This window comes from Dermochelys coriacea, chromosome 3, assembly GCF_009764565.3.
Source record: "Dermochelys coriacea isolate rDerCor1 chromosome 3, rDerCor1.pri.v4, whole genome shotgun sequence".
Taxonomy (NCBI): Eukaryota; Metazoa; Chordata; order Testudines; family Dermochelyidae; genus Dermochelys; species Dermochelys coriacea.
Window position 1 is genome coordinate 201,284,254 of NC_050070.1, and position 16,595 is coordinate 201,300,848.

The following is a 16,595-nucleotide window of genomic DNA, read 5'->3' on the forward strand; positions in this document are numbered from 1 at the left end:
GAGGTTTCAAAGCATTCCAGTTTCCTTCCTGAATTGTTGTTTAACAATAAATGGATGGAGATTGACAAAATCTCTTAATCAGATTAAAGAGTTGAAAATGCAATCTCAGTTGTGAATCTAGGGTCCAGTCCTGCCCAGATTTAACTCTGTCCGTCAGTGATCCCAATGGGCTCAATTCTCCACTGAACCTGAGCAAAACTTGGGCACCTGGAGGGCTTGGGAGCTGACCGGGACCTGATCATGTCTCCTTGATTCTGCTTTGCTCAGCCCTAGTGTAATTTAAAACTGACAGGGAGCAGCTTTAAATTACACTGCAAGAGCAAAGCTTCTGCCAGGAAAGATTGAGGAATAGTCGAGCATCTCTCAACCACACCCACTGCCCTTGGCTCGCCTCTCCTGACGCACCTCTACCCCTCCTTACTGGGCAGGGCAGCAGTGGTGGAGGATAGACTGGAGAGCCAACTCTGCCCGCTTTAAACAGGCCAGAGATTTCCATCTAGATGGGGGAATTCTCTAGGGGGAATCTCCCGTCAGTTGGCAGACCAGAGAATCCCATCTACTGATTAGAGCTGTGCAAATAAATACATTTTCAGGTTGCTGGCTGAGCCAAAGGGGGGGGGAATCATTTTAAGTCAACTGAAATATTTTATCTGAATCCAGATGAAACATTTCAATTTTTACCCTCCCCCGTTTAAAAAAAATTTGGCAAATTTTGAAGCAAAACATTGTTTCAAAACCAAAAATGGAAGTGTTTCGACTCTTCCAAAACATTTTTTAAAAAGGCAGCTGAAACTATTTGTTCAATTTGATATACATTTGAGAATTATTTTGGTTGACTTGAAACTGGATTTTTTTGGAAAATGTTGGTCGAAAAAACTTCCCCCACCTCTACTTTATTGTGGTCAATGGGATAACTTGTATGCATAAATTTTAACACGTGCATAAATCTTTGCAGGATAGGATGAATCTCTTCAAGCAGTTTCCATTAACCAGTGTGCCATTTTTGGTTTGGTTTATTTTCATGTTGGCTGATGATGGACTTGAGGACATAGTTATATTTCTTCATGGCCATTTACATGATATGCGCCCCCTCTACCTACACACACACACACAGATGTAAAAATATTCACCATGAAACTCAAAACTCTTCAAATTTTCACATTTTGCTCCAAATTCAAAATTGGTCCCATTGTGGTTGAATATTCACACCAGCTGTCCAATCCAGCTGCCAGTAAAGCCAAGCAAGAGACCCCCATTGAATTCAAATGGCACTGAATCAAGACCTAAAATCAGGGCAAAGCAAAAAAAGAGACAATTTTTCAATTAATTTTTTTATAGCAGAAACCTGGGATGCACCCAGAATTTTCCTAAGGCAGGGACCCAGAGCTCTCCCTCCTCTGACTGCATTCAACCCCAAGCTCTCCCCACTCCACTCTTCCTCCCCACACCCAGCCCTGCACACTCCCCCTTTTGCTGCCCCACACCCAGACCTATGCTCTTCCCCCCACCACTCCGTACCATAGTCTCCCTGCCCTACACCCAGACCTGAGCTCTTGCCAAGAGAGGCAGTCAGGCTGAAGAGCAGCTTCTCCACAGGCAGGCCCGCAGACAGCAATTCAGGGCCGAACAGTCAATGGCCCCTATAGAAAGGCATGGCTGAGGTTTACAACACTACTTTTTATCCTACTGATAACACATTAGAACCCACTATGCATAAGTTGTGGCTTTGCTTGATCTAGTTAACTTTTTTTAATCTTTTAATTTTTATTAAAATATATATCCCATCTGCCCCAGCCCATTTAAATTGCCAGGCCCCTGGGCAATTGACCCCTTTGCCCACCGCCCCACCCCCATTGCCGGGCCAGGACTTGCCCACAGGGGCCAGGCAGCTCTGGGAGCCCCAGACCCCATCCTCTTTCTGCGTCTCCAATTCTGAGGAAGCACCAAAAGCCCAGATCCAATCCTCCCACCCTCCTGGTAACTGGGAGTCCTGGTGCCCTCTGCCCCACTTCTCCCCAAGCGATAGGGGTGCTTGGTGCCTATGGGCACCAGAAGGACTGGAAAAGGTGAGGAGGCCAAGCCGGCACACAGGATTGCAACACCACTCAAATTTGGCCTGGCCACCCCTCCCTCATGACTGGGCAGCAGTGCAGCTGGGCCAAATTTCCAGCTCTGGTTGGGGTTAAGGCAAGGGGGGGCTGGGCTTCCTGGGGCCAGCTCCTTATTGCACCCCTGGCAGAAACAAGCATGATTTCAGGAGCATAGCACTGTTGCAAGTTCACATACCAAAAAGAAAAATGCTCACAATTTCACATACCTCTACAGCTTGAACCTAATGAGTTATTTGATTTGTTTATAATAATTATCTGCGGAACTGGTTGGAAATCAAAATTTCCATCCCACAGGAAATTCTGAATCTCAAAATTTGTTTTCCATAAATTATGACAAAAAGTTAAAATGTCAAAATATTTGACAAACTGGAAAGTTCCAGGATAATTCTATCCAGAAACATCAAAAGTTTCGCTTGGACATTTTTGATAGAACCAAATTGAAATGTTTCTTTTGGCTTGCTTTGACATTAATCTGCCTTCCCCTGAGCTGCCCTCATGCCTCCTGGGAGTTGTAGTTCAAGTGCCTTATGCCTCAGTTCTCTTATGATCAGGACCCCCCAGCTGGACTACATCTCCCATGAAAAGTCCCCAGGGACATAATTTTAAGCAGATGCTTAATTGCTGTCCTAAATAGGGCTGAATTTAAGCAAATGCTTATGTGCTTCCTGAATCGGGCCTTAAGGAAGTGCTTGGCTTTGAGCATGTGAATAGTGCCACTGAAGTCAACAAGACCCCTCAATTCTTAAAGTTAAGCATATGCCTAAGTGCCGTGCTGGGCTGGAACCTAAGGAACAATAGAGATAACTCAAGACAGTTTTTAGTTCCAAGTCTTGGTTCCCATTTCATTTTGTTGCTCCATGAAGTGGTGTGCTAGCAATAAGATGGATAGTGAACCTACTCCTTGGAGTCTCTATTGTATAGTGCTTGCCAGCTCAGCGCTTTTTCTTAAAGAGATGAATTAATATACAAAAATATAATGCAGAATCATTAGTAAACAACCAATATAGTCTGTAAAATGACTTTCTCTGGTAGAGTCATGCTAGGCTTCCAGAAATAAGAAACTCTGCTATTCCAGAAAGTTATTGAAATACTGTCTCCACTTGATTTTTTTCTTAGCTTGAAATTTCATAACCACCTTACAGTTGCATTCAATTTTCATTAATACACTATGCTAGCTGATAAATATTCAACAGGAGTCCACGTATATTTCTTGGCTTTGTTTGCATAGAATGTGTTTCTTCAACACATCTATTTTTATAGTGACCACCATAGTTTGTTTATTTTATTCTTTCCAAGTCAATCTAAGAGACAAGAGAAAGTGAAAGACAGAATAAGAGTGACTGCATATAACGAGAAGTTTACATATTGCAGAAAATTAGCGATTGGAAACTATATTTGGTTTCTTTGAAAACTTCTCTGAAGAATAATGATTTTTGCGTCGGAACTGTGATAGCACGAACAGATGCCTGGTTCTGATTGAATAAAGTTAATTTTAGCCTGGAGTAATTGATATGACCTAAGGTTTTTTTGCTGCTTTGAGGAAATGGAGTGATTTTGCTAGAACAGAATGAAAGCAAGGCCTAAGAGCAGGAGTCCAGCCTGCGCTGAGAAACAAGTAACAGGCAGAGACAGAGTAAGTCCACCCCAAACAGAAGGTTTATCTGAGTGAGAGTTGAGCCCTGAGTCAGTCAGTCATTTGAATTACAGCGAAGTGGAGTAGAGGTGAATGACTAGCTGTGTGGAGAGTGACAAAAAAACACGCTTCACACTTTGGGCCTGATTGTGCCAGTCTTACTCTCACTAGTGAGCACTTACTCATGTGAGTAATGCCATTTGATTCAATGAGACTATATGGGCAGAAGAGATCACTGGCATTATCACCACCATCAGCAAGATGGTTGGATTTAAGTCAAAGCCCTGAGTAGGGGGTGGTGCAGAGTTGTACCACACCAGGGGAACTATGGCGAGAACATTCTGTAAGACGCAGTCTCTCCAGGGAAGCTCCATGAATACAAGGAAGCACAATCTACTCCATCCATTAAGAAGGGCTAGATTGCTCCCTGACATATGTCAGCCCCGTCTCTGTCGGCTGCATCCATCTCAAGCTTTCAGCATCTTGCTTCCTCACAGGGAGCTGAAGCAGTTGGTCCCAGAACTCAGGGATCAGTAGAGAGAAACAGAACTCAAATGCTCTGCTGGTATAAGCTGATATGGTGCCAGTGATCTGAATGGAGCTGTGCCATTTTGCATTAGGCGAGAAATTGGCCCTAGGTCTCGAGAGCTATCAGTATAATACCTTTCAGAAGCATTAAAAGCACTTAAAATGTAAAGGACGATTCAGTAATGGGTCTGTCCTAGTCTAAATTGTGTCCAATCGATTCATTAACTCTCTGGAGGAAGAGGTGAATAACAAGGTGGCAAAATTTGCTGTTGTCACAACATTATTGAGGTTAGTCAAAACAAGGAGGATTAGAAAAAGACTTAATAAGGTCTGTGTTATACAGGAGGTCAGACTACATGATCATCATGGACCCTTCTGGTCTTAGAATCTATGAATGAATCTAACAGAACTAAATAACTAAGCAGCCCAATGGCCAATGATTTCAACATAGACAAGTACAAGGTAACGAAGAACATACTTGTCCATGCTATCCATGGGGACCAGCACTTTACACTTCCTGACTTTTGTGTGCTTATAATCACAAGCATTACACCACTCTAGGTGGGACTGGTTTGGATTTTCCTGTCGTTGAACTAGGTGCACTGAGGACCTAATGAAGCAGTTAGCACATATTTAACTTCAAGCATGTGAATCATCCCCTTGACTTCCATAGGACTATTCACATGCTTGTAGTTACATATGTGTGTAAATGCTTTGTTGGATCAGAACCTGGGTGCACTTTTGGACCCAAAAATGTTACTGACAAACTGAATGTGCTCTAGGATGAGACCACCATAATAAGGGCAGCTGTTATCAGGAAAGACCGATTTACACCACATTTATCCAGTAAAATATGAGGAGAAGATGAAGGCCAGATAGCTAGAAAGCTCTGAGGGGGAAAATGAGGACAGGGAGAGATTTTGATTTCAGTTACCCCAATGTAAATCTAAAGTAACCCCTGATGTCATTGCTGCAACTCCAGACTGATACTGGAGTAGCTGAGAAGAGAATGTGACTCTCCAAAACAGCATGAGAACAACCTACAAGTATCTAGAGGGCATCCATTTTACGAATGAGAGGCATTGTTCGGGGAGGGGTAATCCAGAGCAATGCAATAGGAGTGCATAAAGGAACCGCAGTCATAAAGACCTGATCTAAAGTTGATAGTAAAAGGCACATTGATGGAATCATTTTCAGAGGCTAGTTCTGATGCCCAACCACAGGAAATAATCCAGAGCAGGCTGCTTAAAGCACTCATGAAGAGTACGTAGAGACATTTCTGTTGTAATGCAGGGGAATGAAAGGACTAGATGACCGGGCAGCTCTTTCCCGCCTCTAATGCTCCTGTGAACACTGGTATTACTTTTATTTGTTTGAGCCATTTGTCTGGTGGAAAGCATTTGGTTAGCGCTTCAGCTCTTCTTTCCTTTTATTTATTTCCCTTGTCTAGTTTTTTTCTTTCATGTTTTGCTGTCCTTGCTTTTTCCTTGTACTTGAGTTGGCCGCCCCCCGTTGCCCCCCTGTGGCTGGAGTGCCTCTGCAGTGCCCTGCCCTTTATTCTCCCTTCTCCAGGCCCTTTTACCCAGACTCCCCATGCCTGCTCATCCAATCATCACATTTACTGGGGCTGGGTTTATTCAGACAAAATGACTCCAAAGTAAAAGCCAAAGTCGATCCCAGGACATGGCCCTTACTTCAGAGCCTGGGTGAGCGAGGGGGTTCCTTCCCAGGGTCCTTTTATCATTTCTTCGGGGATGACCTGCTCTGGGGTTCAGTTGGCACCTGCCTTGCTCAGAGCTGACTCCCTGACAGATTTTCAAGAGTCTGCTCCTTCAGGAACCGCTTCAGCATTTTCATAAGGAACCAGCTGCTTGAAGCTTCCTCCCTGAAACCAGGGTCTCTGGTTAACTCAATTAGTAAGCCTGCTGCAGGCTTAAAGTCTCCTGTGAGCAGCTCCTCTCAATCCCTTTGCTCTCACATTCCCCCTGTTAATTTCTGGACTCTCAAGATTCCTCTCTTTATTTTTACCATGAAGAAATAGCTTGCTTGCTGGGCAAGGTTTCTCCAAGTTCTTCCAGCTATTGTGGTTATGTGCAGATATTGGATGCTGGGTCGGATGGGACATTGGGTCTTTAAAGTTTCTCTCAATATATGATTTTACAGAAGTTTGATTATGTTCTCTTCAAAAGGGCTCTATTACCTGCGGGAATCAGGAATGATTTTTACAAAGCAGATATTTCAAATTCATCATCGAGGACAATGCAAGTCTAATATCCTCTGCTGTTCCCTGGCACATTTCAGTAACTTTAGCACAGCATACATTTTTATTTTCAAAAATGGAGAAACACGTTCTGTATCTTTCCATTACAGAACTTGCACTAAAAAAGAATAGCATCCAGTGCGTATTTTAAACAGAAAGAAGGCATCAGATGATCACCTGTTTGATCAAGATGTGCACTCATTTTACAGGTCCAATCCTGCAGAGTGTTACTCATGCAAGTTCTCTCATTTGGGTGACTGATTAGTCAATGGTATTACCCACATTTGATGGGGCTGCAACTGGTATCCTAAATCCAAACATCCCTGAACTTTTGGCAGGGTGAATGTCTGCACCTAGATCTGGATTCAGATTTTTGGATTAAGATGTTTTGTATAAATACATCTTTGTATGGATTTGTTTTGTATAAATCCATGGTACGCCCACATCTTGAATACTGTGTGCAAATGTGGTCGCCCCATCTCAAAAAAGATACATTGGAATTGAAAGCTTTAGAAAAGGGCAACAAAAATGATTAGGGGTATGGAACGGCTTCCATCTGAGAAGAGATTAATAAGATTGGGACTTTTCAGCTTGGAAAAGAGATAGCTGAGGGGAGATATGACTGACATCTATAAAATCATGACTGGTGTAGAGAAAGTAGATAAGGAAGTGTTGTTTACTACTTCTCATAACACAAGGACTAGGGGTCACCAAATGAAATTTAATAGGCAGCAGGTTTAAAACAAACAGAAGGAAGTATAGTTTCACACAGCATAGTCAACCTGTGGAACTCCTTCCCAGAGGATGTTGTGAAGGCCAAGACCGTAATAGGGTTCAAAAAAACTAGATAAATTCATGGAGGATGGGTCCATCAATGGCTATTAGCCAGGATGGGCAGGTATGGTCTCCCTAGCATTTGTTTGCCAGAAGCTGGGAATGAGCAACAGGGGATGGATCACTTGGTGATTACCTGTTCTGTTCATTCGCTCTGGGGCACCTGGCACAGGCCACTGTTGGAAGACAGGATACTGGGCTAACTGAACCTTTGGCCTGACCCAGTAGGGCCATTCTTATGTTTTGTAATAAAGGCTAAAACCTGCTACACAGATCTCAGTCTGGGAGTCAACATTATCTAGTTAACAGACACAGGAATGGGATTCAGGAGACCTGCATTCTATTCGCAACTCTGCCACCCACTGTCCTTCTAACGCTGGGCAAGTCACTTCCCCTCTCCAGGCTGCTATTCTCTTACTACCTTTTAACTGTCCTGTCAGTTTAGATTCTCAAAATTTTGTAAGATTTTTCAGATCAGTCACTGTCTTTTCTGCTCCAATACTGCAAAGACTTTACCTTATGCACTGTGATTAGCTCCATAGAAGTCAATGGAATTAGTCACCGTATATAAAGTTGAACATGTGCATAAGTCTTGGCATAAGGTCATGACTTTAGCTGGGGCTTCTAGGTGCTCCTGCAATACAAATAATTAATTATAATGTTAATAGTTCCAATCTAGACCTAATCTGAATTTTGCTAGTCAAGCCCAGCTCTAGATTTGATATTGCAGTCTTTTTCGAGTTCAAGGAACTGTGTATATGCCTATGACACTAGTTGTTGTTGGTGAGTTATCAGAGTTGCCTCCGATTGTGCACACAGGTGTGGTGAGGAGCTCTGATGGGGCACTGTTTTCTGAGTCCAGCCCCAGACATACATTCGACCATCCTCAAGCCTTGACCTTATTTTGTCCCATGATTCCATGCAGTGAAAAGCACATCTGCATGAGCTCCCCAGAGAAGCTGGTTGGTGGATGTCCAGCCACCGCTGTGAAAAAATGGTTAGGTAACTTAAATCATGCGATGCTACAGTTTTCAAAACCCATTTAACTTTGTGCTCCTGAGTATGGGGCATCAGTCATTGAACAGCCCAGGAAAAATAAAATCCCAGCCAAAACCAAGAACAAAAACAATGGCCTCTCTCATGCTTCCTGCTCAGACTTTCTAAGAGCTGATACAATAACGTTGCCTGGAGTTGTGTTCTGCTGGTTTCTTTTTTTTTTTCTTCTTCAGGGAATGCCAGCATAAATCAGATGTTAAATCAAACCAATCTCATGGCCATATATTTCGGTGTCCCTGTGTCTTGGAACATCGCATACAGGGTTCATTGAACAGACATAGCCTGTAGCATTTACTGTTGCAATTATGTGGAACTGCTCAAAGACTAAAATTTATAAATGGCACAACCTCAGCTAGTCTTTGAGCCTATGGGGACAAATACTCATCCGGCGTAAATCAGCTAGTTCTATTCAGCTTCATTGACTTCAGTGGAGGAAGGCCATTTTGCAACTGTTGAGGATCTGGTCCTAAATTTTCTGAGAGTTAATTTCTTGGAGTCAACAACTGCGAAATTCTCTCAGCTCAATTTTAGCCCTTTATAATGTAATTAGCATTATCCTAAACTTACTGCAGATGAATTAGTTTTTACATGTCATGAAGCTTCCTGACAGTGCTTATTAATCCTTTTGGGGATTTGAAAGAAACAGCTGAAGGCAACTTTTTTTTTCTCCTTGCCCAAACAAAATCTCATCAACAATAAGTAACATAAGAAAGGCCCATGGCTGTCCAATACCAAAATGCCTGACAAGGATATTTGACAATAAATCATAAATAATATTGTGTTAAATAAATTGCATATACAACTAGTTCTTAGCACATACAAGATCTGGCCAAGGTTTCAACATAAAAATGGCCATATTGGATCAGACCAATGGTCTTTCTAGCCCAGTATCCTGTCTTCCAACAGTGGCCAATGCTAGGTGTTTCAGAGGGAATGAACCGAACAGGCAATCATCAAGTGATCCATCCTGTTATCCACTCCCAGGTTCTGGCAGACAGAGGGTAGGGACACCCAGACCATGGGGTTGCATCCCAGACCATCTTGGCTAAGAGCCATTGATAGACCCATCCTCCATGAACTTATCTAATTCTTTTTTGAACCCTATTAGAGCTGTGGCCTTCACAACACCCCCTGGCAATGAGTTCCACAGGTTGACTATTTGTTGTGTAAAGAAGTACTTCCTTTTGTTTGTTTGAAACCTGCTGCCTATTAATTTTATTGGGAGACCCCTGTTTCTTATGCTATGTGAAAGTAAATAAGGAAATGTTATTTATCCTTTCTCCACACCATTCATGATTTTATAGACCTCTATCATATTCTACCCCCCTTAGTCGTCTCTTTTCCAAGCTGAAAAGTCTTTTTAATCTCTCCGCATATGGAAGCTGTTCCATACTTCTAATTTTTGTTGCCCTTCTCTGTACCTTTTCCAATTCTATATATCTTTTTTGAAACGGGACAACCAGAACTACACACAGTATTCAAGATGTGGGTGTACCATGTATTTATATAGAGGCAATATGACATTTTCTGTCTTATTAGCTATCCTTTTCCTAATTGTTCCTTATGTTCTGGTCACTGTTTTGATTGCTGCTGCACACTGAGTGGATGTTTTCAAAGAATTATCAAAGGTCTCTTTCTTGAGTGGTAACAACTAATTTAGATCCCATCATTTTGGGTATAGATAGTTGGGATTATGTTTTCCAAAGTGCATTACTTTGCATTTATCAGCATTGAATTTCATCTGCCATTTTCTTGCCTAGTTTTGTGAGAATCCTTTGTAACTCTTTGCACTCTACTTTAGACATACCTATCTTGAGTAACTTTATATTATTTGCAAATTTTGCCACCTCATTGTTTGACCCTTTTTCCAGATCACTTATAGATTCCTGGGGGACACCACTATTTACCTCTCTCCATTCTGAAAACCGATCATTTATTCCTACCCTTTGTTTCCTGCCTTTCAACCAGTTGGTGATCCATGAGGGGATTTTTCCTCTTATCCCATGACTGCTTACTGTGCTTAAGAGCCTTGTCAGGGACCTTTTCAAAGGCATTCTGAAAGTCCAAGTACACTATATCCTCTGGATCACCCTTGTCCTATATGTTGCTGACCCCCCTCAAAAAATTCTTATGGGATCGGTGAGGCATGAATTTCCTTATAAAAGAAAGAGCTCTTTCCCCACAAATTGTGTTCATCTATTTGTGTGATAATTCTCCTTCTTTGCTATCAGTTCAACCAATTTTGCCTGGTACCAAAGTTAGGCCTACTGGCCAGTAATGGCCAGGATTGCCTCTGGAGCCTTTTGAAAAATTGGCATCATGTTAACTATCCTCCAATCATCTGGTACAGAAGCTGATTTAAATGATAGGTTACATAACACACTTAGTAGTTCTGCAATTTCATATCGGAGTTCCTTCAAAACTGTTGGGTGAATATCATCGGGTCCTGGTGACTTATTACTGTTTAATTTATCAGTTTGTTCCAAAACCTCCTCTGACACCTCAATCTGGGACAGTTCTTCAGATTTGTCATCTCAAAAAATGGCTCAGGTGTGGGAATCTCCCTCACATCTTCTGCAAGTGAATACTGATGCAAAGATTTCATTTTGCTTCTCTGCAATGGCCTCATCTTCGAGTGCTCTTTTAGCACTTTGATCATCCAGTGGACCCATTGACTGTTTGGCAGGCTTTCTGCTTCTGATGTACTTAAAATATTTTTGTTGTTAGTTTTTGAATCTTTGGCTAGTTGCTCTTCAAATTCTTTCTTGGCCTGCCTAATTTCACTTTTACACTTGTCTTGTCAGAGTTTATGCTTCACTATTTTAATAATGATTAAATTGTTATGAACTACATAATTACATTATGAATTACAGTACACGAAAATCATTGCAGTCACCTACAAGCTGTCTTCACTAACATCCCAATTTAAAGACATTTTATCTTACTGTAGCTTTCTGGATGAAACTGTCAGCAATCTTATTTACATCTGGTTCCCTGGTATGCTCTTGATGAAAGTTAAGGACAGCTACATTATTCAGTTGTTAATTATTATAATTAACATTCAGTTGCATAATTATTCATTATGCATCGGATGCATCCAATGAAGTGAGCTGTAGCTCACGAAAGCTTATGCTCCAATAAATTTGTTAGTCTCTAAGGTGCCACAAGTACTCCTTTTCTTTTTGCATCATTTTGTATGAGTCTTTGGGATTATATTTTGCCATGTGCATTACTTTGCATTTAGCATTGAATTTCACCTGACATTTTGTTGCCAGGTCACCCAGTTTTGTGAGATCCCGTTGTAACTCTTTGCAGTCAGCTTTGTGCTTAACGGTCTTGAGTAATTTTGTATCGTCGGCAAAATTGGCCACCTCGCTGTTTACCCTCTTTTCCGGATCAGTTGTGAATATGTTGAACAGCACTGATCCCAGTACAGGCCCCTGAGGGACACCACTACTCACCTCTCTCCATTCTGAAAACTGTACCATTTATTCCTACGCTTGGTTTCTGATTTTTTTTTAACTGGAGTGCCTGGCAATGCTCTCAGGATCATCTAAGGATCCATAATTTAATTTAATGACAAGCCTTTTGTTATCTTAATCACCCTGCCTCTGCCCTTTTGGCAGGGAGTTTGTTTTTAAACAGAAGCTGGGAGCAGCACAGAATTTATCACCTTCCACACTCCCTCTGGGACCTGTGCTGTGAGCAGACCTCAGGCATAAAACTCAGGGGGGGCCAGGAACCACTATGGCTTGTGGGTGCTGAGCATCCCGGATTTTTTCTGTGGATGCTTGAGCCAAAGAGCACCCACAGAGTCAGCGCCTATGCTCCTTTCTGTTTTCCTCAGGAAGATTTAACCTCCAATTTTTAAAGGATGCCTTTTTACCTCTAGCTGCCTGTTTTACTTTGTTGTTTAGCCATAGTGGCACCCTTTTGGTCCTCTTACTAGGACCAAATTTAATTTAATTTGGGGTGTAAATTTAAGTTAAGCTCTATTTGGTTTGCAGCTTTTGTGACTGTACCTTGTAACTTCCATTTAATTAGCTTCCTCATTTTTGTGTTCCTCTTTTTGAATGTAATGCTACTGTGGTGGGCTTCTTAGGCATTCCCCCTTCCCCAAGTATAAATTTAATTATATTATGGTTGCTATTACTGAGCAGTTCAGCTATATTCACCCCTTAGACCAGATCCTGTGCTCCACTGAGGACTAGTTCAAGAATTGCCTGACCCCTTGTGGGTTCCAGGCCTTGCTGCACCAAGGAGCAGTCATTTATAGTGTTAGGGTATGTCTACACTACGAAATTAGGTTGAATTTATAGAAGTCGGTTTTGTACAAAGCATTTTTATACAGTCGAGTGGGTGTGTCCCCACACAAATGCTCTAAGTGCATGTAGTCGGCGGAGTGTGTCCACAGTACCAAGACAACCGTCGACTTCCGGAGCTTTGCACTGGGGTAGCTATCCCACAGTTCCCACAGTCTCCGCCGCCCATTTGAATTCTGGGTAGAAATACCAGTGCCTGATAGGGCTAAAACATCGTCACGGGTGGTTCTGGGTACATATCGTCAGGCCCCCATTCCCTCCCTCCTTCCGTAAAAGCAAGGGCAGACAATCGTTTTGCACCTTTTTTCTTGAGTTACCTGTGCAGACGCCATACCACAGCAAGCACGGAGCCCACTCAGCTAACCATCACCGTATGTCTTCTGGGTGCTGGCAGACGTGGTACTGCATTGCTACACAGCAGCAGTTTATTGCCTTTTGGCAGCAGACAGTGCAGTATGACTGGTAGCCATCATTGACGTAATCCTGGGTGCTCTTTTAACCGGGCTCCTGGGCAAACATGAGAGTGACTCAGCCAGGTCATTTCCCTTGTTTCATCTCATGGCGATTGAGTCCTACCGGCAGTGCACTGTCTTTTAATCTGCAGCCAGCAGAAGATGATGGCCAGCAGTCATACTGCACCGTCTTCTGCCAAGCACCCAGGAGGTGACAATGGTTAGCGGTCGTACTGCACAGTCTGCTGCCAGCAAGATGTATAAAGATAGATGAAGTGGCTCAAAACAAGAAATAGACCAGATTTGTTTTGTATAATTTTCTCCTCCCTCCCTCTGTGAAATCGATGGCCTGCTAAACACAGTTTTGAGTTCTATCCTTGAGGCGGCCATTCAGTTTCTCACAAAGCCACCCCCTTTGTTGATTTTAATTCCCTGTAAGCCATGTTGTCAGTCACCCCTCCCTCCATCAGGGCAACAGCAAACAATCATTCCGCGCCTTTTTTCTGTGCAGACGCCATACCACAGCAAGCATGGAGCCCGCTCAGATCACTTTGGCAATTAGGAGCACATTAAACACCACACGCATTATCCAGCAGTATATGCAGCAGCAGAACCTGGCAAAGCGAAACTGGGCCAGTAGGCGACGTCAGCGCGGTTATGAGAGTGATGAGGACATGGACACCGACTTCTCTCAAAGCACGTGCCCTGGCAATGTGGGCATCATGGTGCTAATGGGGCAGGCTCATGCAGTGGATCGCCGATTCTGGGCCCAGGAAACAAGCAGACTGGTGGAACCGCATAGTATTGCAGGTTGAACGATTCCCAGTGGTTGTGAAATTTTCGCATGCATAAGGGCACTTTCATGGAACTTTGACTTGCTTTTCCCTGCCCTGAGGCACAAGAATACCAAGATGAGAGCAGCCCTCACAGTTGAGAAGCGAGTGACAATAGCCCTGTGGAAGCTTGCAACACCAGACAGCTACCAGTCAGTTGGGAATCAATTTGGAGTGGGCAAATCTACTGTGGGGGCTGCTGTGATGCAAGTAGCCAATGCAATCAAAGATCTGCTGATATCAAGGGTAGTGACCCTGGGAAATGTGCAGGTCATAGTGGATGGCTTTGCTGCAATGGGATTCCCTAACTGTGGTGGGGCCATAGACGGAACCCATATCCCTGTCTTGGCACCGGAGCACCAAGCCAGCGAGTACATAAACCGCAAGGGGTACATTTCAATAGTGCTGCAAGCACTGGTGGATCACAAAGGACGTTTCACCAACATCAACGTGGGATGGCTGGGAAAGGTACATGACGCTTGCATCTTCAGGAACTCTGGTCTGTTTCAAAAGCTGCAGGAAGGGACTTTCTTCCCAGACCAGAAAATAACTGTTGGGGATGTTGAAATGCCTATAGTTATCCTTGGGGACCCAGCCTACCCCTTAATGCCATGGCTCATGAATCCATACATAGGCAGCCTGGAGAGTAGTCAGGAACTGTTGAACTACAGGTTGAGCAAGTGCAGAATGGTGGTAGAATGTGCATTTGAACATTTAAAAGCACACTGGTGCAGTTTACTGACGTGGTTAGATCTCAGCAAAACCAATATTCCCACTGTTATTACTGCTTACTGTGTGCTCCACAATATCTGTGAGTAAGGGGGAAACATTTATGGCGGCGTGGGAGGTTGAGGCAAATCACCTGGCTGCTGGTTACGCACAGCCAGACACCAGGGCGGTTAGAAGAGCACAGCAGGTGCGGTGCGCATCAGAGAAGCTTTGAAAACCAGTTTCATGACTGGCCAGGCTACGGTGTGAAAGTTCTGTTTGTTTCTCCTTGATGAAACACCCCGCCCCTTGGTTCACTCTACTTCCCTGTAAGCTAACCACCTTCCCCACCTCCCTTCGATCACCGCATGCAGAGGCAATAAAGTCATTGTTGCTTCACATTCATGCATTCTTTATTAATTCATCACACAAATAGGGGGATAATTACCAAGGTAGCCCAGGAGGGGTGGTGGAGGAGGGAAGGACAAGGCCACACAGCACTTTAAAAGTTTAAAACTTATTGAATGCCAGCCTTCTGTTACTTGGGCAATCCTCTGGGGTGGAGTGGCTGGGTGGCCAGAGGCCCCCCCAACACGTTCTTGGGCGTCTGGGTGAAGAGGCTATGGAACTTGGGGAAGAGGGTGGTTGATTACACAGGGGCTGTAGCGTCAATCTGTGCTCCTGCTGCCTTTCCTGCAGCTCAACCATACACTGGAGCGTATTAGTTTGATCCTCCAGCAGCCTCAGCATTGAATCCTGCCACCTCTCATCATGCTGCCGCCACCTTTCAGCTTCAGCCCTCTCTTCAGCCCGCCACCTCTCCTCCCGGTCATTTTGTGCTTTCCTGCACTCTAACATTGTCCACACATTCGTCTGTGCTCTGTCAGTGTGGGAGGACAGCATGAGCTCAGAACATTTCATCGCGAGTGCGTTTTTTTCCCCTTCTAATCTTCGCTAGCCTCTGGGAAGGAGAAGATCCTGTGATCCTTGAAACACATGCAGCTGGTGGAGGGGAAAAAAAAGGGACAGTGGTATTTAAAAAGACACATTTTATAGAACAACTCTTTCACGGTAAACTTTGCTGTTAACATTACATACATAGCACATGTGCTTTCATTACAAGGTCGCATTTTGCCTCCCCCCCCACCGCGTGACTAACAGCGGGGAACATTTCTGTTCAGCCATAGGCAAACAGCCCAACAGGAATGGGCATCTCTGAATGTCCCCTTAAGAAAAGCACCCTATTTCAACCAGGTGACCATGAATGATATCACTCTCCTGAGGATAACACAGAGAGATAAAAGAACGGATGTTTGAATGCCAGCAAACATACACTGCAATGCTTTGTTCTACAATGATTCCCAAGTACGTGCTACTGGCCTGGAGTGATAAAGTGTCCTACCATGGTGGATGGAATAAGGTTGCCCTCCCCAGAAACCTTTTGCAAAGGCTTTGGGAGTATATCCAGGAGAGCCACGAATGCCAGGGCAAATTAATCATTAAACATGCTAGCTTTTAAACCTTGTATAGTATTTTAAAAGGTACACTCACCAGAGGTCCCTTCTCTGCCTGGCGGGTCTGGAAGGCAGCCTTGGGTGGGTTCAGGGGGTACTGGCTCCAGGTCCAGGGTAAGATACAGTTCCTGGCTGTCGGGAAAACCGGTTTCTCCACTTGTTTGCCGTGAGCTATCTACAACCTCATCATCATCGTCTTCCTCGTCCCCAAAACCTGCTTCCATGTTGCCTCCATCTCCATTGAAGGAGTCAAACAACACGGCTGGGGTAGTGGTGGCTGAACCCCCTAAAATGGCATGCAGCTCATCATAGAAGCGGCAAGTTTGGGGCTCTGACCCAGAGCA